Source organism: Salmo trutta, chromosome 12 (assembly GCF_901001165.1).
Source record: "Salmo trutta chromosome 12, fSalTru1.1, whole genome shotgun sequence".
NCBI lineage: Eukaryota > Metazoa > Chordata > Actinopteri > Salmoniformes > Salmonidae > Salmo > Salmo trutta.
The window spans coordinates 63,933,869-63,961,022 of record NC_042968.1 but is presented as its reverse complement, the minus strand read 5'-3'; positions in this window follow the sequence as shown (position 1 = coordinate 63,961,022).

Sequence of the window (27,154 nt, the reverse complement as noted above, 5' to 3'; positions counted from 1 at the left end):
GATTTGGAAAGGCACACACCTGTCTATATAATGTCTTCCTAGAGCTAGCCGCACGGCCAAACTGAGCAATCGAGAGTGAAGGGCCTTTGTCAGGGAGGTGACCAAGAATCCGATGGTCCTCTGTCAGAGCTCCAGAGTTCCTCTGTGGAGATGGGAGAACCTTCCAGAAGGACAACCATCTCTGCAGAACTCCACCAGTCAGGCCTTTATGGTAGAGTGGCCAGACGGATGCCACTCCTCAGTAAAAGGCACATGACAGCCCAGTTGGAGTTTGCCAAAAGGCACCTAAAAGACTCTCAGACCATGAGAAACAAGATTCTCTGGTCTGATGAAACCTAGATTGAACTCTTTGGCCTGAATGTCAAACGTCAACTCTGGAGGAAACCTGGCACCATCCCTACGGTGAAGCATGGTGGTGGCAGCATCATGCCGTGCAGATGTTTTTCAGCGGCAGGGATTGGTAGACTAAACAAGATCGAGGGAAAGATGAATGGAGCAAAGTACAGAGAGATCCTTGATGAAAACCTGCTCCAGAGCACTCAGGACCTCAGACTGGGGTCGAAGGTTCATTTTCCAACGGGACAACAACCCCAAGCAAACAGCCAAGACCAAGCAGGAAGAAAAGCTCATTGAAATAGGTTATCCCTAGCTGTGCCGGGCCATGTGGGGCAGGGGCTTACAGGTTATATCCCAAATGGCACCTTATTCTCTATATAGTGCACTACTTTTGACCAGAACCCATAAGGCAATGGTCAAAAAATAGTGCACTATATACATTTACATTTACGTCATTTAGCAGATGCTCTTATCCAGAGCGACTTACAAATTGGTGCATTCACCTTATGATATCCAGTGGAACAACCACTTTACAATAGTACATCTATATCTTTTTTGGGGGGGGTGGGTAGAAGGATTACTTTTTCCTATCCCAGGTATTCCTTAAAGAGGTGGGGTTTCAGGTGTCTCCGGAAGGTGGTGATTGACTCCGCTGTCCTGGCGTCGTGAGGGAGCTTGTTCCACCATTGGGGTGCCAGAGCAGCGAACAGTTTTGACTGGGAAGAAGGGTGTCATTTGGGATAGGAGTCTCTGAATGTTCTTGAGTGGCCCAGCCAGAGCCCGGACTTGAACCCGATATAACATCTCTAGAGAGACCTGAAAATAGCTGTGCAGCGACGCTCCCCATCAAACCTGACAAAGCTTGAGAGGATCTGCAGAGAAGAATGGGAGAACCTCCTCAAATACACGTGTCAAGCTTGTAGCGTCATACCCAAGAAAACTTGAGGCTGTAATCGCTGCCAAAGGTGCTTCAACAAAGTACTGAGTAAAGGGTCTGAATACTTATGTAAATGTAATATTTCATTATTTTTTTAAATAATTTTTCATTTGCAAAAAAATGTACAAACCTGTTTTTGCTTTGTCATTATGGGGTATTGTGTGTAGATTGATGATGGGGGAAAAAAACAATTGAATACATTTTTGAATACGGTTGTAATGTAACAAAATGTGGAAAAAGTCAAGTGGTCTGAATACTTTCCGAATGCACTACAATAACCATCATATCAAAGTAAACTTGTCAAGGCCTACCACCACAATGTAGAAAAGCATTACAAATTTATAGGCATGGTGGTTAAGTGCTATTATTTGAATGCTGGCGATGATGGTCGGGGCTTGGCTGCCAATTATCAAATACAATTATCTTGCTCTTATTCTTATCTCATCATAAAACCTGTTCACTTTATCAGCGAACTCTTGGCTAGAGAGCATGCATCAAAATCAGTTTGGGAAAGTTTGCTATTTATCGTAAGAGTTTTTGTAACAAAACCATTGGTAGAGTTGAAAATGCAATGGAAACCCATTTAACTTCAGTTGTTAATTTGGTACATGGGAACTAAAATGCAGAAGTGCTTTTTATGTGCACCATGTCATCTCGCACAGCCTTTTATCCACAACAAATCAGTTTAATGGAAACACCTCTGGTGGGAAAATGCGCATATTGTTTTGTTTTTATGCAGATTTTTGAATATTGACATGAAAACCTGTCACCAATTGGAAGGAAATCTAGCTATTGAGACCAAATTCCACCCATTGTTACTGACGGACCACAATAAATCTAAAAATCTCAAGGCTCTCTTCATCTCGAGTCTACTATCTTCCTGCACCTCAGCAGCCTCGTCTGATGTGTGGTAGGTATATTTCTTTAATTTCTTCAGTCTACTGTACAAGGACTTAGCTGATAGATTACTCACTGATCCTCTCGTTATCAAACATTCATACTGTGGGCCAGGGGTTACACACCCCTCCATGTACTGTATGTATCCATCCCTGAAGGTCACTTCCATCATCCGCGCACTCCTTTATTACTGTCTGTCCCTGCAGTATCTCAGCACCGGTCAGAGCTCTAGCACTATTAGATAGTACTAATTACCTTGGTTTAGCATGGTTTACTGTCTACTCACACTTAATAACTCTGCTAATGGGTGGTCTTACACAAGGGAAGGCAGGGGTCCATGGAAATAATGAACGCCGAGCAAATCAAAAATCGAATGCTTATCAACATTATGTACGGAGCTCGATCTTGTGGTATTTTCAGTAAAGGGAATCAACAGTTAAGTAAATGTAAAGGTCAATTAAGTAAATATAAGTGATTAAATCATGGAGTAAAAATATGTTTTGTTTCATAGTGAGTATGGGATTTATATAAAGGCAAATTGAATGAACAGACGCATAGAGAAAAACAAATGCGTCCTGATGGTGTACAATGGAAAAGTAGATGTGTGGTTATCGTTGGAAGAAAAAGAAAAAGGTCCCTAAAGGAGAAAAAAAAAATCGATCACCGTGTAAATGATAAAATGATTGCCAATATGGAAGCATGCCTTCAGCATTGCCTTAATGTAAACTGACTAAGGTACAATTTGGATGGAATTGCCAGTGTGTTCTGTAATTTACATATGAATAACCTGCAATCCATGAATTTATAGAGTGAGATTGACAATAGTACGCAATTGCTACAATTTTCCGGTTAATATTACTCACTCTCTCAGGTCTCATTTGATCTGCAGAAACAAACCCAATGGAGCAGATATTCAACCAATATCTTCATTGTCAAAGATTATAATGCAATTTACAGATGCAAACTGCGGACTGATATATTTTAATATTATTCCCCCTCCCTCCCTTGAGCTGTATTCTCCAGCATGATTTACACGCTTGAGCTGCTACCACAGACCATGAGCTCTGGCACCCTACCTCAGAGCAGGTTGCTGTTCATTAGAGGTCTACCTGAGTTCAAACTGCTGTTGACACTGCATGGACACTGAGCACTAGCACTGGCTGCTGGTGACAAGTCACTTTTAACAAGCTGGTTCCTGCCCTCAAATAGACCTGGGCCTGTTGCTATGAGACCACTTTACTTTGGCATTATCAGTCTCATAAAAGGAGATAGTGGCATTTAAAAACCACACAAGAGGTGTTTGTACTATTGCTCGATGTATAATACATCAACAACATTACAACGGAGCTTACGGCTAGAACTTCAGAAGACAATAATAAGAATCTCCAAGTAACATAAAAAGACTATAACAGGGTACTCAACACCTGACAATAAAGGCAACTTGTCACACACTTGTCATTTGAGACACATGTGGATTGTTAATCCTAATCACCAATCTATTGCCAATGATTTCATTCAGGCCTAAGTCATTTCACAGGCCACCTATAAAGTAGCAGGTTGTTATGAAATCCTAGTATTTAACAGCATCTCAGAGAGCATTATCTCTCTCCAGTCTCCGGCCAATGACAGTGGCTCTAATTGGAGTGTCAGGTAACCTGGTCTATGTCAAAAAGGAGACGGGCTGGAGAGAGGCTCAAGGACATCAGTGATTAGAATTGGATGCAGGGAAGAAAGCCTTGTTGTTATCCTCATTAATCTTCTCTTGAGATAATGTGTAAATCACTTGTTAATGTCAATAGAACATTTGCATAAAAATGTACAGGTAACTGCCAAAATAAAGGAAACGCCAATATAAAGTTTCTTAGTAAGGCATTGGGGCACCACGAGCCAGAACAGCTTCAATGCACCTTGGCATAGATTCTACAGTTGTCTGGAACTCTATTGGAGGGACTTGACACCATTCTTCCATAAGAAATTCCATAATTTGGTGTTTTGTTGATGGTGGTAGAAAACGCTGTCTCCTGAATCTCCAATAAGTGTTAAATTGGGTTGAGATCTCGTGACTGAGATGGCCATGACACATGGTTTACATCGTTTTTATGCTCACCAAACCATTTGTGCCATGTGTATGGGGGCATTGTCATTAGTGGTGGGAGTCGAACCCAAAATAATAGATTACTCTACTCCTTGGGCATCGACTCCCGGTGTTCATTTGCATTTCTGGTTGTCAAACTCGACTTCTACAATTCAGTATTTTTGCAACGGAGGAAACTATTTGCCGTTGTCTACTTTGAGAACACAAAGTCTCGCATCTTCCACAGCAAAGAATGAGCGAGCTAGTGAGGGAGAGAGAGAGAAGGGAGGGGCAGGTAGGCATAGGTAGGCATGTTAACCACCAGGCAGACAGTCAGAACCGTTCATCGTAATCAAAAGATTATGGGCTATTGCAATTTCTTGGCTTGCAATGTCTCGCACAAGTTCACTAAAGTAGGGGCTATCAATGAGTAGGTTGAGCTATTCTACATGCAACAGACCGAAGACCAAACACACACTAGCGTTTTTTATAGTGAAGAGAAAGAGTAGCAGGCGAGCCAGTGAGGGCAAGCTCGAGGGAGAGGATTGGGGCAGGCAGTCAGACAGTCAGAACTGTGCGCATAGGCTATATCTTGGTAATCTTTATCTAGCAATGTCTTGTCTAGCAATGCCTCGTAAATTCACCAAAAGTATATTACAGTATTTATTAGGCTATCAATGAGTATGGCTAAGCTATTCTTCATAGTGACAGTGAATTGAAGTTGAACATTGCCAAATGCATCAGTTTAATTAGGCCTAAATGTGCAATAAAAATTGTGACTACAGTTTATTTAATGAAACCCTGGCTGGCTGTTGATGTCCTAGATTAGGGCTCTCCAACCATGTTCCTGGATAGCTACCGTCCTGTAGGTTTTTGCTCCAAACCCAGTTGTACCTAACCTGGTTCAGCTTATCAACCAGCTAATTATTCCCGAGGGCTCCCGAGTGGAGCTGTGGTCTAAGGCACTGCATCTCAGTGCAAGAGGCTGGTTTGAATCCAGGCTGCATCATATCCGGCCGTGATTGGGAGTCCCATAGGGCGGCGCACATTTGGCCCAGCGTCGTCTGGGGTAGGCCGTCATTGTAAATAAGAATTTGTTCTTAACTGACTTGCCTAGTTAAATAAAGGCGAAATTTAAAGAATTATGATTATTGAACCAGCTGTGCTGGATTAGGGTTGGAGTGAAAACCTACAGGATGGTAGAGCTCTATGAAACTGGGTTGGAGAGCATTGTCCTAGGCAATAGATTGTAAAGCAGCGTCCCCGCTACACTTTTTGGAAATGGCAAGTTCATGTTCTCATCCATAAACACAGTCAAGTGCAAACACGGTTCAGCAGCTCAAATCAGCAGGATGTGGAACATTGTTAATAGGAAGCACGTCAATCATAGATCACTGAAATAATGATTATTTAAATATTATGAGGAGACCTATACATTTGACAGCCAAGCACGAGTTATCAGTGTAGCCTGTTATCATCTAGACATAACGTTGAAATATCTTCTCACCTATAATAAAAACCTCCAGGCTCCCGTCACAAGAGTCAATTCATTTTGAAAAAAAAAGTGAATTACAGGGGGCAGATTGGAAAAACTAATCCTGTGCGAATCGTCCTCTGGAATAACGCACCTGCTTGAATAATAATTACAAAACCAACGTCTCCAGTAATACCCGTCCGTATAGGGCTATAACATGGCAAAGAATAGGCTTATCATTGTAGAGAGCTCCGCATCATCCCATGGGATCCGTCAAGGCTGCACACAGCAGAAATATCACGGAAATATTCTAGTTCCTACACATCACCTTCTATATTCAAACAAAATAGGCCTTTTATAGGCTATGTTGATGAGCAAATGGGCAGCATCATGCTCATGTCAGTCCACTTGTACACAGATGTAGTCTTCCTTATAGTCACACCCTGATCTGTTTCACCTGTCCTTGTGGTCTGAACTGGTTTTGACCGTTTGACTGTCCATGACCATTCTCTTGCCTACCTCTTTTGGATTATTAATAAATATCAAAGACTCAAACCATCTGCCTCCCGTGTCTGCATCTGGGTCTCGCCTTGTGCCCTTATACTAGTAAGACTCTGCCTTAATGAGGTGGTGTGTACATGTGTCAAGCAAGCGTTGACTCCAACCACAGGAGTCGGAGTCAACTGTCATCCTATGGGGGCATAGCCATGGTATCCTTTCATACATGACCCTAAGCATGATGGGATGATTGCTTAATTAACTCAGGATCCACACCTGTGTGGAAAAACCTGCTTTGAATATACCTTGTATCCCTCATTTACTCAAGTGTGGATCCAGAAGGTTTTGGTGGTGGGGAGTCAGGTAAAGTCCCTCTTTCCTTCTCTCTGTAGCTGTGTGGTTTACCGTATTCATGCCATTGTCATCAACTAGAAGCAAAACAGCCAGCGCCAACTGTTTGTGTGTTGATAGAGTTTTGGTGCCAGGGCTACCTTTTTTCTGAGATTAGTTTGTTCTATCAGCTGTTTGCCAGTTGCCTGTCTCCCATAAAAAAATATCTATTTTACCTCAGTTGTTTTCATTTTACAGCCTCCAGCTGCCCTATTAGCCCAGTTCACAAACCTGCCGCTCTGACAGTCAGAGAGAGTTCATTGTGGGTTTCCCTCTGGTTTTATGGTATGTTTTTGATGTTTTGTTCTCCGAGTTTCAGAAATTGGAACATTTTAGGCTACTTCTGTACTCTGTAAACAAATGGAATACTGACAGGAGTTTGGAAACTTAAAGCATATCAATTCACCTCTCCCATGCATGCTCACAGGAAGGAAAGAACAGAAGTTCATGACCAATAATTTTACCAATATGTCTCCATACATCCAACTTATTGTATAGCCTAGTTGTTACTGTGAACAGTGACACTACCACAGTTGTGCTCTTCCAAAAGTATCTTTACTCTTGTCACTTCATACTGTAAACAGAGGTCTCTCTCCCTGCTGAAAAAAACAGCATAGACCAGCATAGGCTAGTGACCAATCTTCGCTGTGTTTTCACCGGTGACCAGCCTTCACCGTGTTTTCGAGGGTGACCAGTCTTTGCTGTGTTTTGGACACTGGTGACTGTCACCCAACAAAACCAGCATGAAGTCACATTATGCTGCCTTGCAAAGTGATGTCTAAATCCTATTGGAATCCAGCCTGAGTGGGGATAGAAAAATGTGTAGCATAACATTAATTAATCAATCAATCAATGTACATGCAAAAATACAGATATTGAAACAAACAATTATAAAATTTTTACTGCAATAGAGCGTGCTGGGATATATAATAATGATAGGCTTGATTTTGCTGACCAGCTTGACCATGCCGGACTAGCATACACTCCCCCCCAAAAAAGGTTACTGAGGGGTTCTTTGTCAGGGGTGAATGTGATATTTGTAATCTTTTTTTGGATATCAAGAAGGGTTCTTTACTGCTTTATTTCACCATGTTTTCCTTTTATGCCATGAAATGCTACACTTAGTTTTACGGTACACTACAGTTACTGGTGGCAGTGAAAATAAGGTAAACAACAAGTTGCACATTTTTACAGCTGAATTAAGGTGTTATTGCTGTAAAAGCACAGTATACTGCTGAATAGTTGGGACTATATGTCACTTGGGATATGAACTCACAACTTTTTGGTTGCTAATGAGTTGAATTACCTGCTACGCCACTAGGTCTGTGGGCATGACAGAGATTGGCTCCAGATTTAATGTCAAGAATTACATTTACATTTACATTACATTTAAGTCATTTAGCAGACGCTCTTATCCAGAGCGACTTACAGATTGGTGCATTCACCTTATGATATCCAGTGGAACAACCACTTTACAATAGTGCATCTAAATCTTTTAAGGGGGGGGGGTTAGAAGGATTACTTTATCCTATCCCAGGTATTCCTTAAAGAGGTGGGGTTTCAGGTGTCTCCGGAAGGTGGTGATTGACTCCGCTATCCTGGCGTCGTGAGGGAGCTTGTTCCACCATTGGGGTGCCAGAGCAGCGAACAGTTTTGACTGGGCTGAGCGGGAACTGTGCTTCCTCAGAGGTAGGGAGGCGAGCAGGCCAGAGGTGGATGAACGCAGTGCCCTTGTTTGGGTGTAGGGCCTGCTCAGAGCCTGAAGGTACGGGGGTGCCGTTCCCCTCACAGCTCCGTAGGCAAGCACCATGGACTTGTAGCGGATGCGAGCTTCACCTGGAAGCCAATGGAGAGAGCGGAGGAGCGGGGTGATGTGAGAGAACTTGGGAAGGTTGAACACCAGACGGGCTGCGGCGTTCTGGATGAGTTGTAGGGGTTTAATGGCACAGGCAGGGAGCCCAGCCAACAGCGAGTTGCAGTAATCCAGACGGGAGATGACAAGTGCCTGGACTAGGACCTGCACCGCTTCCTGTGTGAGGCAGGGTCGTACTCTGCGAATGTTGTAGAGCATGAACCTACAGGATCGGGTCACCGCCTTGATGTTAGTGGAGAACGACAGGGTGTTGTCCAGGGTCACGCCAAGGTTCTTGGCACTCTGGGAGGAGGACACAAGGGAGTTGTCAACCGTGATGGCGAGATCATGGAACGGGCAGTCCTTCCCCGGGAGGAAGAGCAGCTCCGTCTTGCCGAGGTTCAGCTTGAGGTGGTGAGCCGTCATCCACACTGATATGTCTGCCAGACATGCAGAGATGCGATTCGCCACCTGGTTATCAGAAGGGGGAAAGGAGAAGATTAATTGTGTGTCGTCTGCATAGCAATGATAGGAGAGACCATGTGAGGATATGACAGAGCCAAGTGACTTGGTGTATAGTGAGAATAGGAGAGGGCCTAGAACAGAGCCCTGGGGGACACCAGTGGTGAGAGCACGTGGTGCGGAGACAGATTCTCGCCACGCCACCTGGTAGGAGCGACCTGTCAGGTAGGACGCAATCCAAGCGTGGGCCGCGCCGGAGATGCCCAGCTCGGAGAGGGTGGAGAGGAGGATCTGAAGGTTCACAGTATCAAAGGCAGCAGATAGGTCTAGAAGGATGAGAGCAGAGGAGAGAGAGTTAGCTTTAGCAGTGCGGAGAGCCTCCGTGACACAGAGAAGAGCAGTCTCAGTTGAATGCCCAGTCTTGAAACCTGACTGATTAGGATCAAGAAGGTCATTCTGAGAGAGATAGCAGGAGAGCTGGCCAAGGACGGCACGTTCAAGAGTTTTGGAGAGAAAAGAAAGAAGGGATACTGGTCTGTAGTTGTTGACATCGGAGGGATCGAGTGTAGGTTTTTTCAGAAGGGGTGCAACTCTCGCTCTCTTGAAGACGGAAGGGACGTAGCCAGCAGTCAAGGATAAGTTGATGAGCGAGGTGAGGTAGGGGAGAAGGTCTCCGGAAATGGTCTGGAGAAGAGAGGAGGGGATAGGGTCAAGTGGGCAGGTTGTTGGGCGGCCGGCCGTCACAAGACGCGAGATTTCATCTGGAGAGAGAGGGGAGAAAGAGGTCAAAGCACAGGGTAGGGCAGTGTGAGCAGGACCAGCGGTGTCGTTTGACTTAGCAAACGAGGATCGGATGTCATCAACCTTCTTTTCAAAATGGTTGACGAAGTCATCCGCAGAGAGGGAGGAGGGGGGGAGGAGGATTCAGGAGGGAGGAGAAGGTAGGAAAGAGCTTCCTAGGGTTAGAGGCAGATGCTTGGAATTTAGAGTGGTAGAAAGTGGCTTTAGCAGCAGAGACAGAAGAGGAAAATGTAGAGAGGAGGGAGTGAAAGGATGCCAGGTCCGCAGGGAGGCGAGTTTTCCTCCATTTCCGCTCGGCTGCCCGGAGCCCTGTTCTGTGAGCTCGCAGTGAGTCGTCGAGCCACGGAGCAGGAGGGGAGGACCGAGCCGGCCTGGAGGATAGGGGACAGAGAAAATCAAAGGATGCAGAAAGGGAGGAGAGGAGGGTTGAGGGGGCAGAATCAGGAGATAGGTAGCAGAGGGAAGAGATGATAGGATGGAAGAGGAGAGAGTAGCGGGAGAGAGAGAGCGAAGGTTGGGACGGCGCAATACCATCCGAGTAGGGGCAGAGTGAGAAGTGTTGGATGAGAGCGAGAGGGAAAAGGATACAAGGTAGTGGTCGGAGACTTGGAGGGGAGTTGCAATGAGATTAGTGGAAGAACAGCATCTAGTAAAGATTAGGTCAAGCGTATTGCCTGCCTTGTGAGTAGGGGGGGAAGGTGAGAGGGTGAGGTCAAAAGAGGAGAGGAGTGGAAAGAAGGAGGCTGAGAGGAATGAGTCAAAGGTAGACGTGGGGAGGTTAAAGTCACCCAGAACTGTGAGAGGTGAGCCATCCTCAGGAAAGGAACTTTTCAAGGCGTCAAGCTCATTGATGAACTCTCCAAGGGAACCTGGAGGGCGATAAATGATAAGGATGTTAAGCTTGAAAGGGCTGGTAACTGTGACAGCATGGAATTCAAATGAGGAGATAGACAGATGGGTCAGGGGAGAAAGAGAGAATGTCCACTTGGGAGAGATGAGGATTCCAGTGCCACCACCCTGCTGGCTCGATGCTCTAGGGGTATGCGAGAACACGTGGGCAGACGAGGAGAGAGCAGTAGGAGTAGCAGTGTTATCTGTGGTAATCCATGTTTCCGTCAGCGCCAGGAAGTCTAGGGACTGGAGGGTAGCATAGGCTGAGATGAACTCAGCCTTGTTGGCCGCAGACCGGCAGTTCCAGAGGCTGCCGGAGACCTGGAACTCCACGTGGGTCGTGCGCGCTGGGACCACCAGGTTAGAGTGGCATCGGCCACGTGGTGTGAAGCGTTTTTATGGCCTGTGCAGAGGGGAGAGAACAGGGATAGACAGACACATAGTTGACAAGCTACAGAAGAGGCTATGCTAATGCAAAGGAGATTGGCATGACAAGTGGACTACACGTCTCGAATGTTCAGAAAGTTAAGCTTACGTTGCGAAAATCTTATTGACTAAAATGACAAAAATGATACAGTACTGCTGGCTGGTGGAGTAGGCTAGCTAGCAGTGGCTGCGTTACTGGTAAAAGTTGTCCAGAATCAAGTCAATAATTGTCCGATAATCTGACAACACCAATGTGGGACATTTGATGTAAAGTGTGCATAAATGCTTTGGGGATTTGAACTTGTAAGATTTTGGGTGGAAGTGTACATCTTTATTACCAAGAACATACACTGAACACAAATATAAACGCAACATGCAACAATTTCAAAGATTTTACTGAGTTACAGTTCATATAAGAAAAATCAGTCAATTTACATATATTCATTTGGCCCTAATCTATGGATTTCACATGACTGGGAATACAGATACCTTAAAAGAAATGTAGGGGCATGGATCAGAAAACCAGTCAGTATCTGTTGTGACCACCATTTGCCTCATGCAGCGCAACACATCTCCTCCACATTGAGTTGATCAGGCTGTTGATTGTGGGCGGTGAAATGTTGTCCCAGGACTCCCGAGTGGCGCAGCGGTCTAAAGCATTGCATCGCAGTACTAGAGGCGTCACTACAGATCCGGGCACTCTGTTCACAATGTTAACATCAGCAAACCGCTTGCCCACACGACGCCATACACTCTGTCTGCCCGGCACACTTGAAACTGGGATTCATGTGTGAAGAGCACACTTCTCTAGCCTTCCAGTGGCCATAGAAGGTGAGCATTTGCACACTGAAATCGGTTACGATGCCGAACTGCAGTCAGGTCAAGCCCCTGGTGAGGACGACGAGCACCAGATGAGTTTCCCTGAGACGGTTTCTGACAGTTGGTGCAGGAATTCTTTGGTTGTGCAAACAATCCCGCAGGTGAAGAAAACGGGTGTGGAGGCCCTGAGCTAGCGGGGTTACACGTGGTCTGTGGTTGTGAGGCCGGTTGGACGTACTGCCAAACTCTCTAAAACGACGTTGGAGATGGCTTATGGTAGAGAAATGAACATTAAATTCTGGCAAACGATCTGGTGGACATTCCTGCAGTCAGCATGCCAATTGCACGCTCACTCAAAACTTGAGACATCTGTGGCATTGTGTTGTGTGACAAAACTGTGCATTTTAGAGTGGCTTTTTAGAGTGGCTGTGTAATGACCATGCTCTTTATTCAGCGTATTGATATGCCACACCTGTCAGGTGGATGGATTATATTGGCAAATATTTGTGCACCAAATTTGAGAGAAACAAGCTATTTGTGCGGACAGAACATTTCTGGGACCTTTTATTTCAGCTCATGAAACATGGGACCAACACACCTCGACATCATCGTTTTTGAAAAGTGCAAGATGTCTCCGGTCTTGCACTTGCTTCCGGTTTCTGGTTGATGACAACAGCCACACAAATACGACAACAAGTTAATTTTGCGATACTGATCATATTGTTTCTTAGATCATATTGTTAGAAAAACAAGTCAGTTCGTGGCCACTATAGTCATTTAAAGAAAGGCTATTGGTTCTAAATTAAGTGGTTGATGGTTATGCTGTCAAAGGTTGAACAGCTCTTGTCACTATCATGTTACATTAAAGAGATGCACTATTAGGAGGTTACTGTGCATTTCACAGTAACTTAATGAAAGTTGGAAGTTGCTGTGAATTTTGAATTACCTAACTAGTAACCTAACTGTAAAATAATTGTAAAATACACAGTGACATACTGGCAACTACTGTTGCTGCTAGTAGCTCACTGTACCTTTGCTGAAATGTTCTGATTACAAGGAAGCTTATAACATTAGGTGCCAACTATTCTATGTGGTGAGCACACTTGGGACCCAGCCTCACCTGGCCTCAACCTCTTCGATGGCAGCAAACTGACCTTCCTGCCACAACATCAGGTCAGTGAACATGACAGCAAACTGACAGTAAGTTATTGAAAATTAAACAAACACTTCCCAGTGACCAACTGCCATTAAGTTCTTGAAAACACACAACCTCTTGACAGTCCAACTCTTGATTGTCACAAGCTCTTATGAAGATTGCAGCCGTGGGATTGGACAAATAAGGTGATCAACATAATGATAAAATGACTTAACCTGGTACAACACTTCCACTAACAGTTGGCACAAATGAATGAATGAGTAGGTGTTCTAAAACTTTTGACCAGTAGTGTATGTATATATATATATATATATATATCACATTTACAGAAGTATTCAGACCCTTTGCTATGAGACTCAAAATTGAGCTCAGGTGCATCCTGTTTCCATTGATCGTTTCTACAACTTGATTCGAGTCCACCTCTGAATAAATTCAATTGATTGGACAGTTATGAAGAGGACACGACAAAGCCTATTCCCCTTCAGGCGACTGAAAAGATTTGGCATGGGTCCTCAGATCCTCAAAAGGTTCTACAGCTGCACCATCGAGAGCATCCTGGTGCGTTGAATCACTGCCTGGTATGGAAACTGCTAAGCCTCCGACCGCAAGGCACTACAGAGGATAATGAGTACGGCCCAGTACATCACTGGGGCCAAACTTCCTGCCATCCAGGACCTATATACCACCCTGTATATAGCCTCACCTTTGTTATTTTACTGCTGCTCTTTAATTATTTGTTACTTTTATTCAATATTTTTTAATGTATTTTTCTTAAAGCTGCGTTGTTGGCTAAGGGCTTGTAAGTAAGCATTTCACTGTAAAGTCTAAACCTGTTTTATTCGGCGCATGTGACAAATACAATTTGATTTCATTTGGAAAGGCACACACCTGTCTATATAAGGTCACACAGTTGACAATGCATGTCAGGGCAAAAACCAAGCCATGCGTTCAAAGGAATTGTCCGTAGAGCTCCGAGACAGGATTGTGTCGAGGCACAGATCTGGGAAAGGTTACAAAAAAACATCTGCAGCATTGAAGGACCCTAAGAACACAATGGCCTCCATCATTCTTAAATGGAAGAAGTTTGGAACCACCAAGACTCTTCCTAGAGCTGGCCTCCCGGCAAAACTGAGCAATCGGGGGAGGGCCTTGGTCAGGGAGGTGACCAAGAACCTGATTGTCCTCTGACAGAGCTTCAGAGTTCCTTTGTGGAGATGGGAGAACCTTCCAGAAAGACAACCATCTCTGCAGCACTCCACCAATCAGTCCTTTATGGTAGAGTGGCCAGACGGAAGACACTCCTCAGTAAAAAGGCACATGAAAGCCCGGTTGGAGTTTGCCAAAAGGCACCTTAAGGACTCTCAGACCATGGGAAACAAGATTCTCTGGTCTGATGAAACCAAGATTGAACTCTTTACCCTGAATGCCAAGCATCACATCTGGAGTAAACCTGGCTCCATTCCTTCGGAGAAGCATGGTGGTGGCAGCATCATGCTGTGGGGATATTTTTCAGTGGCAGGGACTGGGAGACTAGACAGGATCGAGGCAAAGATGAACGGAGCAAAGTACAGAAAGATCCTTGATGATAACCTGCTCCAGAGCACTCAGGACCTCAGACTGGGGCGAAGGTTCACCTTCCAGCAGGACAGCAACCCTAAGCACACAGCCAAGACAATGCAAGAGTGGTGTCGGTACAAGTCTCTGAATGTCCTTGAGTGGCCCATCCAGAGCACGGATTTAAACCCAATCAAACATCTCTGGACAGACCTGCAAATAGCTGTGCAGCGACGCTCCCCATCCAACCTGACAGAGCTTGAGAGGATCTGCAGAGAACAATGGGAGAATCTCCCCAAATACAGGTGTGCCAAGCTTGTAGCGTCATACCCAAGAAGACTCGAGGCTGTAATCGCTGCCAAAGATGCTTCAACAAAGTACTGAGTAAAGGATCTGAATACTTATGTAAATGTGTATTTCAGTGTTTTATTCTTAATAAATTAGCAAACATGTCTAGAAACCTGGTTTTGCTTTGTCATTATGGAGTATTGTGTGTAGATTGATGAGAAAAAAGACTTAGTATTTCATCCCTTTTAGAATAAGGCAGTAACGTAACAAAATGTGGAAAAAGTCAAGGGGTTTGAAATACTTTCCGAATGCACTGTACATAGAATCCAAAAGGTTTCCCATACAGGGACATAACGAAGAACCCACAACTGCTCCTTGTGAGAGTTCTAAAAAAATCGAAGGGTTCTACTTGGCACCCAAAAGAGTTCCCCCATACATAGGGACAAATTGCAGAATGTCTATGTTCTAATCGTTTAACAATCTTTATCATACCGACAGATCCAGTGGTGTTGCAAGAAATTCAGGTCTCTGGTCAGTGAGCATGACAAGTTCAATTCCATGTATTCAGAACTGTGCTGGTCTACAAACCACGCCCATCACTATCAAATTTCCCAGCATGTTCTATTGTAGTTCAATTTTAAAAAGTTTGTTCCAATATCTGTGTTTTTGCATTTGCATTTACAATGTCACAAATGTGCATTGTGAACAGATATTGAGGCTTTGAGTAACAGTTTTTCAGCACCTTTTGGTGAAAGCGCTGAAGCCTTCAAAAAGCCTCGGTTTTCCATCACCACTTATTGGAGCTGTCATTTGTGAATGACACTGGTAGAAGTTTGTTTTAAACAATGTACATTTGTTGAATGCTAGGCATACAAATAAGATGATTTCTTGATACATTTAAAACAAGGTCTAGTTGTGGCTGCAAGCAGATGAGACTGTAAACTACTCTTGGGGGAATGCATTACTTGACTGCCGTGAGGGTGATAAGCACTGTATCACTCATGAACTGCAGCCCCACAAACAATTTTTTCTTGAGTTCGAGTTTGTTGAGCAGAGGCTGTCTATGTTTTGGTTCTATAAAGCTGTTTCCGTCATAAGATTCAATAATCAATTAATGAATTCTTGCACCATGCGATCGTTTCTAAACATGTCTTTTTCTTCTCTATGCTGTCTGCAGCATGATCTATTTTTCTGCACGAATATATGACATACAGTTGTTGATCGGAGCATGTCTCTTGAGCCGGTGGAGCTTGTGTCAATCATGCTGTAAGACACATTGTGGCCAGCAAGTCAAACGAACAACTAAAATTAACGAGTCACTCACTCTCAGTAAAAAGAGTTGTTCAAAAATAATGAATGGTTCGCGAATTGTGCATCACTACCGTAATTTCCGGACTATTGAGCGCACCTGAATATAAGCCGCACCCACTGAATTTAAAAAATATATATTATTTTGAACATAGATAAGCCGCACATGTCTATAAGCCGCAACACCTTGGCCGTCTGCTCTCTGTGTGTTGACCCAGTCTTCGAGCTCATTTTCTAATTCGGGCCATCTGCTTTTCTTCCCTCTGAAAGCTTTAGTTGTCTTTTTGCACTGAGTCAATTCCTCACGCTGCTGTTTCCAATGTCTTATCATCGACTCATTAAGACCAAGCTCCCGTGCAGCAGCTCTATTTCCTTTTCCAACAGCCAGATCAATCGCCTTCAACTTGAATGCTGCATCATATGCATTTCTCTGTGTCTGCAATGATGAGGGTGACAAAATGACTACCGTAATCAGAATGATGGGAAGTTTGAGAGCTCTCGATTTAATCTAAACAGTAAACAAAAAAGTTGTTTGACCTTAACCCGTTCTGTAATTTCATTGGTCTAATGAAAGCTTCATTACGCCAAAAAACTGAGCACGTCACAGAATGTGTTTTTTTGTAGAAAAAAATTTTAAAAGCGGGAAAAATCCATATTTTAGCCGCGTCATTGTTTAAGCCACGAGGTTCAAAGCGTGGGGAAAAAGTTGCGGTTTATAGTCCGGAAATTACGGTAGTTCCAATAGGAATAAAACATAATTTTGCAAGCCAGCATAATGTGACTTGATGCTGGTTTTGCTTTAGCTTATGTGTCCAAAACACAACAAAGGCTGGTTACCTGCGAAAACACAACAATGGCTGGTCTGCCAGCGAAAATGCAACAAAGGCTGCTAAACCAGCTAAACCATGCTGGTCAGACCAGCTTGAACAGCATGGACCAGTTTCAAATGTACTCTGGGCTATACAGTTTTTTTCAGCAGGGATTTTCGCTCTCTTTCGCTCTCTCCCATTTTCCTACTTGGCATTAATCACAATGGAGAAAGGAGAGGTGAAGAGTATGAAAGAAGAGAGAATGTTAGATCTGTGATTGATGTGTAATACCCTTTAAGTGTGACAACCGAGGTGCAGAAGCCAATAAACTAGTTATACTAAAAAACTAATGTCACTGAACGAAAGGAGAGAACTCTAAGTAGACTTGTTCGGCTTCAGCATTGGTCAATGTGTCTGATTAGGGACACATTGATTGCCATGTGGCAATATAGACACGTCATGGCCAGTGGTGTGTGGTGCTTCAAGAGAAATCATTCAGGGAGAGAGGTGGTTCTGATGATGATGTATGCCTTTCAACTGGAGAGAGGGAGAGAGAGAGATGGAGGGATGCTGCAGCACTGAAAGCAGCAGAGAGAATTCATTGCATGACATCAGACTTAATTATGATAATTTGCTTTGATCTGCAATTACAGATGTTGGATCTTAATTCGAGCTCAGTTTGCTACAGCAAGAAAAGAATCCTGCAGCAACAGGAAATGTGAAATATTATGTGGATTATAATTAATGGATATTTTTGTAGGGGTTGATACAAGTCTGAAATTTCAAAGTGGGAATTACAAACTTCAGAAGCCTTTTTTGTCATTTAGCAGACACTCTTATCCAGAGCGACTTACAGGAGCAATTAGGGTTAAAGGGAAGATTGCAGAATTAGGTTGCTGTTAAACAGGAAGGGTTTCATCCTTCCAACGAAAAGTCTTAATACGACATATCACTTTACATCTGTATTTTGGGAGAAATGTATTTTTTATCAGAATTTGTTGGAAAAGCTTTCGGAAAAGTGACGTCAAGGAAAGAACACGAGTGAATACACAGCAGGAGTGAAGCCACTGTCCACATAAGATGGTAAACAAATACATCATACCATGTCCTCAATGTTTTAGAAAAAATATTTCGGCACTGAATAAAGCCAACTTATTATCTGACCATAAACTGTGATTTCTTTATTCTATATCAACTAAACATGTTATCACTTATAAGCATGCAGGCTTTTAGCATAGCCCCTTTTACACCGCTGCTGGTTTACCCCTACTAGCTAACCACTAGCAGCCTTGAAACACATCACTTATTCAGCAAAGCAGTTCAGCAAATCAGTATTTCCTGTACTGTTACAGAACATCAAGATAAACCTTTACCATCATAGTAGACATTGAACGTCTATAACCAAACTAGTTAAAACTCTGTTGTTGGCCGATGGTAAATACAGCTTGCCACATGCTAACTTGAGTGCTAATGTTACTAACAGTAACAGTAAATCCAGATACAATGGCTAACAGAAACACTAGCTACCATGATATCCTCAAGTTATATCGGCCAATAAAGATCAGTCAGTTCAGCAAAAATAAAGACATACCTTGAAATAAACAAATCACGTTAATCTGATTTGGTATTTGACCATTCATTTCTGTAAAACATGCGGTATTGATGGACCTATTGTAGCTTGCTTGCTAGCTAGCTAGAAAGCTATCTTATTACATCCCCAAACACCATGCTAGATCCAAGTGGGCCAGTTAGTTTTGCAAGACCCGGTGTACGTATAGATAGCTATCTTCATTTTTTAGCATCTACTAGCTACATAACATGACAAAACTCTTTGGGCACTTTAGTGCCTACTTACCCAATTCGCCTCCATCACCGAAGCCACCAGCAGGCTGTTCTTTTCTTGACATCAATGTATTGTTGGTATTAGAGTTTTTGATAAATGTCATTCAAATTGCAAAAATAGAGGTGTATAATATTTTTTTATAAAAACTTTTGCATAAAGACCATTACAATGAAATATAATCAATCAACATTGTTAGATTTCTGAAATATATATTGTGGAACATTTCCTTTAACCTGTTATGGATAGGGGGCAGTATTTTCACGGCCGGATAAAAAACGTACCCGATTTAATCTGATTATTACTCCTGCCCAGAAACTAGAATATGCATATAATTATTAGCTTTGGATAGAAAACACTCCAAAGTTTCTAAAACTGTTTGAATGGTGTCTGTGAGTATAACAGAACTCATTTGGCAGGCCAAAACCTGAGAAGATTCCTTACAGGAAGTGCCCTCTCTGACCATTTCTTGGCCTTCTACACTCTCTTTATTGAAAACTGAGGATCTCTGCTGTAACGTGACACTTCCTACGGGTCCCATAGGCTCTCAGAAGGCGGCAAAACAGTGAATGATGACTCTGCTGTCTCTGGCTGAAAAACAGTAGCGCATTTGGTAAGTGGTCGATCTGAGAACAATGAGACTGGAGGCGCTTGCACGAGCCGACACCATGTTTTTATTTTTAGTCTTTGAACGAAAACAACGACTCCCGGTTGGAATATTATTGCTTTTTCGCGTTTTGATTTTAAACAGCGTTTGACATGCTTCGAAGTACGGTAATGGAATATTTCGACATTTTTTGTCACGATACGCGTTGGGCGCGTAACCCTTCGTCACCCTTCGGTAGTGTCTTGAACACACAACAAAACGCCGCTATTTGGATATAACTATGGATTATTTGGAACCAAACCAACATTTGTTGTTGAAGTAGAAGTCCTGGGAGTGCATTCTGACGAAGAACAGCAAAGGTAATCCAATTTTTATTATAGTAAATCGGAGTTTTGTGAGTACCAAACTTGGTGGGTGTCAAAATAGCTAGCCATGATGGCCAGGCTATCTACTCCGAATATTGCAAAATGTGCTTTCACCGAAAAGCTATTTTAAAATCGGACATAGCGATTTTTATGCGATTTTTCTCGTAAAAAAGAGATAATATTCCGACCGGGAAACGTCCTTTCCATTCAAAGACTCAAAATCTAAAATGGACTCTTCACGTGCACGCGCGACCCGTCTCATTGTTCTCAGATCGACCACTTACCAAATGCGCTACTGTTTTTCAGCCAGTAACTGCAGAGTCATCATTCAACGTTCTGGCGCCTTCTGAGAGCCTATCCTTAGAAAGTGTCACGTTACAGCAGAGATATTTTGTTTTGGATAGAGATGACAAAGAAGGCCAAGAAATGGTCAGACAGGGTACTTCCTGTACAGAATCTTCTCAGGTTTTGGCCTGCCATTTGAGTTCTGTTATACTCACAGGCACCATTCAAACAGTTTTAGAAACTTTGGAGTGTTTTCTATCCAAAGCTACTAATTATATGCATATTCTAGTTTCTGGGCAGGAGTAATAACCAGATTAAATCGGGTACGTTTTTTTATCCGGCCGTGAAAATACTGCCCCCTATCCATAACAAGTTAAGGGTGTGTACTGGAGGCGAAGTCAGGTGCAGGAGAGCAGAGTGTAGTGAACAGGTGCACTTTTTATTCCGGTCCAACGAAAGCACAAAAGTACATAAATGTGCCCAAACACGGAACAATAGACAAAAAGTATAGCGCGTAACAATACCCACATAACATAAATACAATTTCACACAAAGACATGGAGGAGAACAGAGGACTAAATACATGCAGTGTGATTAGGGAATGAAAACCAGGTGTGTATGGAACAAGACAAAACAAATGGAAATATGAAATATGGAGCGGCGATGGCTAGAAAGCCGGTGATGTCGATCGCCGAATGCCGCCCAATCAAGGAGAGGAGCCGACTTTGGCGGAAGTCGTGGCACTAACTGCACTGTCCAATTTATAGTAGCTCTTATAGTGAAATAATGTTATGCATTGTTTGAGGAGAGTGCACAGTTATGAACTTCAACAGTTATTAATAAACCAAATAGGCACATTTAGGCAGTCTTGATACAAAATTTTGAACAGAAATGTAATGGTTCATTGGATCAGTCCACATTTTTGCACATATACTGCTGCCATCTCGTGGCCAAAATCTAAATTGCGCCTGGGCTGGAATAATACATTATGACCTTTCTCTTGCATTTCAAAGATGATGGTACATTCTTTTTTTTAAACGCATGTTTTTTTACTATTACCAGATCTAATGTGTTACATTCTCTAGGGCTGGGCGGTATACTGTATTTTACTACATACCAGTAATGATGCACGGACCGGTTTGGGTTTTTACTTTACCTTCTCTAACGTTATTTGAATGTTTGGTTTGTTAAATGTGATACGCCATGTGTAAAGTCCATTTGTATGGTTTACTCCGCTACTTGAGTCATCACTCTCCGCTCTCTCTCTCTCTTCATGCCGCTTTCCACACAGACCTAGTCCCACCCCCTGTCACTCAAGGAGCGCATTTGTTGTGACCAAACTTAATGATGGTGTTGGAGTCGTGCCTGGCCGTGCAGTCATAACTGAACAGGGAGTACAGGAAGGGACTGAGCACGCACCCCTGAGGGGCCCATGTGTTGAGGATCAGCGTGGCGGGTTTGTTGTTACCTACCCTTACCATCTGGCTGCGGCCCGTCAGGAAGTCCAGGATCCATTTGCAGAGGGAGGTGTTTAGTCCCAGGGTCCCAGGGTTCTTAGTTTATTGATGAGCTTTGAGGGCACTATGGTGTTGAATGCTGAGCTGTAGTCAGTTAACACCTCTCTAGGGTACGTGGGACGAAATCGTCCCACACTATTCAACAGCCAGTGACAAAACAGAGCGCCAAATTTAAAACCACAAAATGTCATAATTCAAAGTTCTCAAACATAGGACTATTTTACACCATTTGAAAGATAAGATTCTCGGTAATCTAACCACATTGTCCGATTTCAAAAAGGCTTTACAGCGAAAGCAAAACATTAGATTATGTCAGGAGAGTACCCTGCCAAAAATAATCACACAGCCATTTTCAAAGCAAGCATATATGTCACTAAAACCACAGCTAAATGCAGCACTAACCTTTGATGATCTTCATCAGATGACATTCCTAGGAAATTATGTTATACAATACATGCATATTTTGTTCAATCAAGTTCATATTTATATCAAAAACCAGCTTTTTACATTAGCATGTGATGTTCAGAACTAGCATACCCACCGAAAACTTCCGGTGAATTTACTAAATTACTCATGAATAACGTTCACAAAATACATAACAATTATTTTAAGAATTATAGATACAGAACTCCTTTATGCAATCGCTGTGTCAGATTTTAAAATAGCTTTTCGACGAAAGCACATTTTGCAATATTCTGAGTACATAGCCCGGCCATCAAGGCTAGCTAATTTGACACCCACCAAGTTTGGCCCTCACCAAACTCAGATTTACTATAAGAAAAATTGGATTACCTTTGCTGTTCTTCATCAGAATGCACTCCCAGGACTTCTACTTCAACAACAAATGTTGCTTTGGTTCCAAATAATCCATAGTTATATTCAAATAGCTCCATTTTGTTTGTGCGTTCAGGTCAGCATCCGAAGGGTTACGCGCGAGCGCATTTCGTGACAAAAAAAAAAGCAAAATATTCCATTACCGTACTTCGAAGCATGTCAAAAGCTATTTAAAATCAATTTTTATGCGATTTTTCTCGTAAAAAGGCGATAATATTCCAACCGGGCGACGTTGTATTCATTCAAAGGCTGAAAGAAAAAAATTGAGAATTCTCATGAATGCGCATCTCCAGTGTCACTGTTCTCAGCCTGACCACTCACAAACAGAGCTCCTGTACTTAGCCCAGAGACAGCAGACACCCCATTCCACTTTCTGGCGCCTTCTGAGAGCCAATGGAAGCCTTAGAAAATGTCACGTTACAGCAGAGATGCTGTATTTTCGATAGAGATGCAACAGAAGGATAACAAATTGTCAGACAGGGCACTTCCTGTATGGAATCTTCTCAGGTTTTGGCCTGCCATATGAGTTCTGTTATACTCACAGACACCATTTTCTATCCAAATCTACTAATTATATGCATATTCTCGTTTCTGGGCAAGAGTAGTAACCAGTTTAAATCGGGTACGTTTTTTATCCGGCCGTGCAAATACTGCCCCCTAGCCCATTCTCGCAATAGAGAGTGCATCATCTGTGGATCTGTTGGGGTGGCATGCAAATTGGAGTGGGTCATGGCTACAGACGTGAGTGCTACAGGTCGGTAGTCATTTAGGCAGGTTACCTTAGTGTTCTTGGGCACAGGCACTATGGTGGTCTGCTTACAACATGTTGGTATTACACACTCGGATAGGGAGAGGTTGAAAATGTCAGTGAAGACACTTGTCAGTTGGTCAGCGTAAGCTCGTAGTACACGTCCAGGTAATCCGTCTGGCCCCACGGCCTTGTGAATGTTGACCTGTTTAAAGGTCTTACTCACATCGACTGCGGAGAGCATGATCACACAGTCTTCCGGAACAGCTGGTGCTCTCATGCATGTTTCAGTGTTATTTGCCTCGAAGCGAGCATAGAAGTAGTTTAGGTCGTCTGGTAGGCTTGTGTCACTGGGCAGCTTTCAGTCACATCCGACGAGCATCAGAGCCGGTGTAGTGTGATTCGATCTTAGTCCTGCATTGACGCTTTGCCTGTTTGATGGTTCGTCGGAAGGCATAGTGAGATTTCTTATAAGCTTCCAGGTTAGAGTCCCGCTCCTTGAAGGCGGCAGCTCTAGCCTTTAGCTCAGTGCGGATGTTGCCTGAAATCCATGGCTTCAGATTGGGGTATATACGTACCATCACCGTGGGGATGACATCATCGATGCACTTATTGATGAAGCCAATGACTGATGTGGTGTACTCCTCAATGCCATCAGAGGAATCCTGGAACATATTCCATTCTGTGCTAGCCAAACAGTCTTGTAGGTTTAGCATCTGCTTCATCTGACCACTTTTTTATTGATCTAATCACTGGTGCTTCCTGCTTTAATTTTGTATTGTAAGCAGGAATCAGGAGGATAGAATTACGGTCAGATTTGCCAAATGGAGGGCAAGGGAGAGCTTTGTATGCATCTGTGTGTGAAGTGGTGGTGGTCCTTTACTCCAGTTTTTTTCCCTCTGTTTTTTTCCCCCTCTGTTTGCACATGCTGATAGAAATTTGGTAAAACGGATGTAAGTTTCCCTGTATTAAAGTCCCCGACTACTAGGAGCACCACCTCTGAGTGAGCATTTTCTTGTTTGCTTATGGCAGAATACAGCTCATTCACTGCTGTTTTAGTGCCAGCCTCTGACGGTATGTAAACATCTACAAAAAATACAGATGAAAACTCTCCAGGTAGAAAGTGTGGTCTACAGCTTATCATGAGGTACTCTTCCTCAGGCGAGCAATAGCTCGAGACTTCGATACCGTGCACCAGCTGTTATTTACAAAAATACATAGTCCACCGCCCCTTGTATTACCAGACACCGCTGTTCTATCCTGCCGGTACAGCGTACAACCAGCCAGCTGTATGTTGATAGTGTTGTCGTTCAGCCACGACTCTGTGAAGCATAAGATATTACAGTTTTGAATGTCCCGTTGGTAGTTTTCTCTTCCGCGTAGGTCGTCTATTTTGTTCTCCAAAGATTGCACGTTTGCTAGCAGAATGGAAGGAAGTGGAGGTTTATTCGATCGCCTACAAATTCTCAGAAGGCAGCCTGCCCTCTGGCCCCTTTTTCTCTGCCTCCTCTTCACACAAATCACAGGGATCTGGGCCTGTTCCCGAAAAAGCAGTATATCATTCATGTCGGGCTCGTCAGACTCGTTAAAGGAAAAAAAAGATTCTGCCAGTCCGTGGTGAGTAATCCCAGTCCTGATGTCCATCAGTTTTTTCGGTCATATGAGACGGTAGTTTGTACAACATTATGTCCAAAATAAGTAAAAAAATACGTTACAAACAACACAAATAAACAAACAAAAAAACACAATCGGATGGGGACACATAAAATGTCAGCCTTCTACGCGCCATTGTTAAATCCACAAGCGTTCTATAGTTACAATATTAGTTTGTGTTTCTTACATCTGCAAACAGCTAGTTTGTATTTTCTTAGCAAGTTAAGCTAAATCGGGGTTAGCCACTAATGCTAATCGCTAGTTAGCTGACTTGCTAATAAAAGTACAAACGTATCTAGCTAATACAGCTGATACCAGTGCTGGTGGAAGCCTAAATCACCATGTTGTTTTTGCAACAGTATCTTCTAAATCAAAGAGGAACAGGCGAAGTATGAATATGTTGGCTACATGAATAAAGATGTAATGTATCCAAAGATTATAGGGTCCCCTAGGCAACACTGAACATCACTTTAGTTCCTACCCTGTCACAATAATTCGTCCGTGGCATTTTAATTCATTGTCATGTCAAACAACACTGTATTCAAAGTGCCCACAATTATTTATATTCTAACTATAGAATTAGAATAAACATTCTATTTCTATGATTCCAAAAGTTCACCCAAGTGTTTTGATCTAAATCGCAATTGCAACATTTGGTCAAAAATAAGGCCTAGTTTTTTTGGGGATATTGTGGCAGTTTGGAAATTACTCAAATTAGTGCAGAAATTGATGGAAATGCAGGAAATTATTTTAGGTTCATGTTGAATTGAACAGTATAAAACAATCAAAATGGAGGAAGACCCATTGAAATCATTTAGAATATATGTGTTGCCACCCTAGGGTCACGCACTACTCATAAAGCAAATGTAGAACTTTTATTAATCAAAAACATGTCATACCGTCAAAACTGATATGATATTTTGGCCATATCGCCCAGCCCTAATATTCTCCTACATTCATTTCACATTTCCACAAACTTCAAAGCATTTCCTTTCAAATGGTATCAAGAATATGCATATTCTTGCTTCTGGTCCTGAGCTACAGGCAGTTAAATTTGGGTATGTCATTTTAGGCAAAATTGAAACAAAAGGGGCAGATCCTTAAGTTAAGTGCCTTTCTCAAGGGCACATAAACACATTTTTCACTTTGTCAGCTCAGGATTTGAACCAGCAACCTTTTGATTACTGGCCCAATGATCTTAACGGCTAGGCTACCTGCTGGTCATGCCTCATATGCACTACAAGTTTAAATTCTCCTGAAACAGGATGATCAAATAAAGATCCTACATCTGCCGTTTCAAGAAACACTGAAGCCGCGGAGGAATCCATTAAGCATTAACGGTGATTGTTGTTTGGCGCGTTTAGGCCTTTTTCTCTCCACCACCACGGTAAAGGCAAAGTGACAGGCTGAAATCATCAACGTTAGGTGTCACTCATTCTGTTTAGCTGCTCTTTTGTTCCAAGGCCTCTTGATGCATTTACCGTACTGAAGGCAGCCTTTTGTTTCCCATATTTCCTGAGTCTGGCGAGACGATTTGCATCATTGTGGTTGGGAAAGAAAAGAGGGGGATTTTTGAGTGATCCTGAAGAGTCCATGCATAATACATGCAAGCGCTCAGTCGGAGGCATATGGCTGAGAGCTACGCTCGCCATGTGCAGAAATTTATGCAGATTACATTATCTAGATTAAAGGAAACGGTTGGTTCAGGGATAATAAAAGAACTCAATGAATTAACGCAGCAGGTTACGCGTGGCAGAAACATTTAGTTTTCAGCTGGTGTTTAAAATATGCTTTCTGGGTCATTTTATGCATCCTTCTTACAGTATATGTGCTTATAGATAGAGAGATTATTCTCAGAATGTGATCAGAATACATTTGTTTTCTCGGTTGAAAATGACACCAATGACATCTCTTATAACGATCATTTGGATCTCCTGATCGACTGCATGATCAATGTCAATAAAACACATCAATCAGTTGATAAACCGTGACACGTGAGCCTCCCGACACCGCAGTCATTAGCACTTTTATTGCCACTTCATGTCATCAACATCATCATATCGTGTCCTAATTAGGGAGATGGCTTTATGATTGTGCCATTTGAGGAAATCCCTTCATGTGGGGGTGATTAGTGAAACACGTTAATTTTCCCTAGGTCGACAGTTAAAAATCCTCCCCCGCCTATCCTCCTTGTGATAAACCGTGTTTCCAGTTGGAACAGAGTCAACAGGGGAGCTCTGATTAACACATCACAGGGACACTTGATCTCTGTACACACATAGCTTTGGGGTGTACAGAGCATCTGAGGCACCACAGACATAGACATAAGAGAA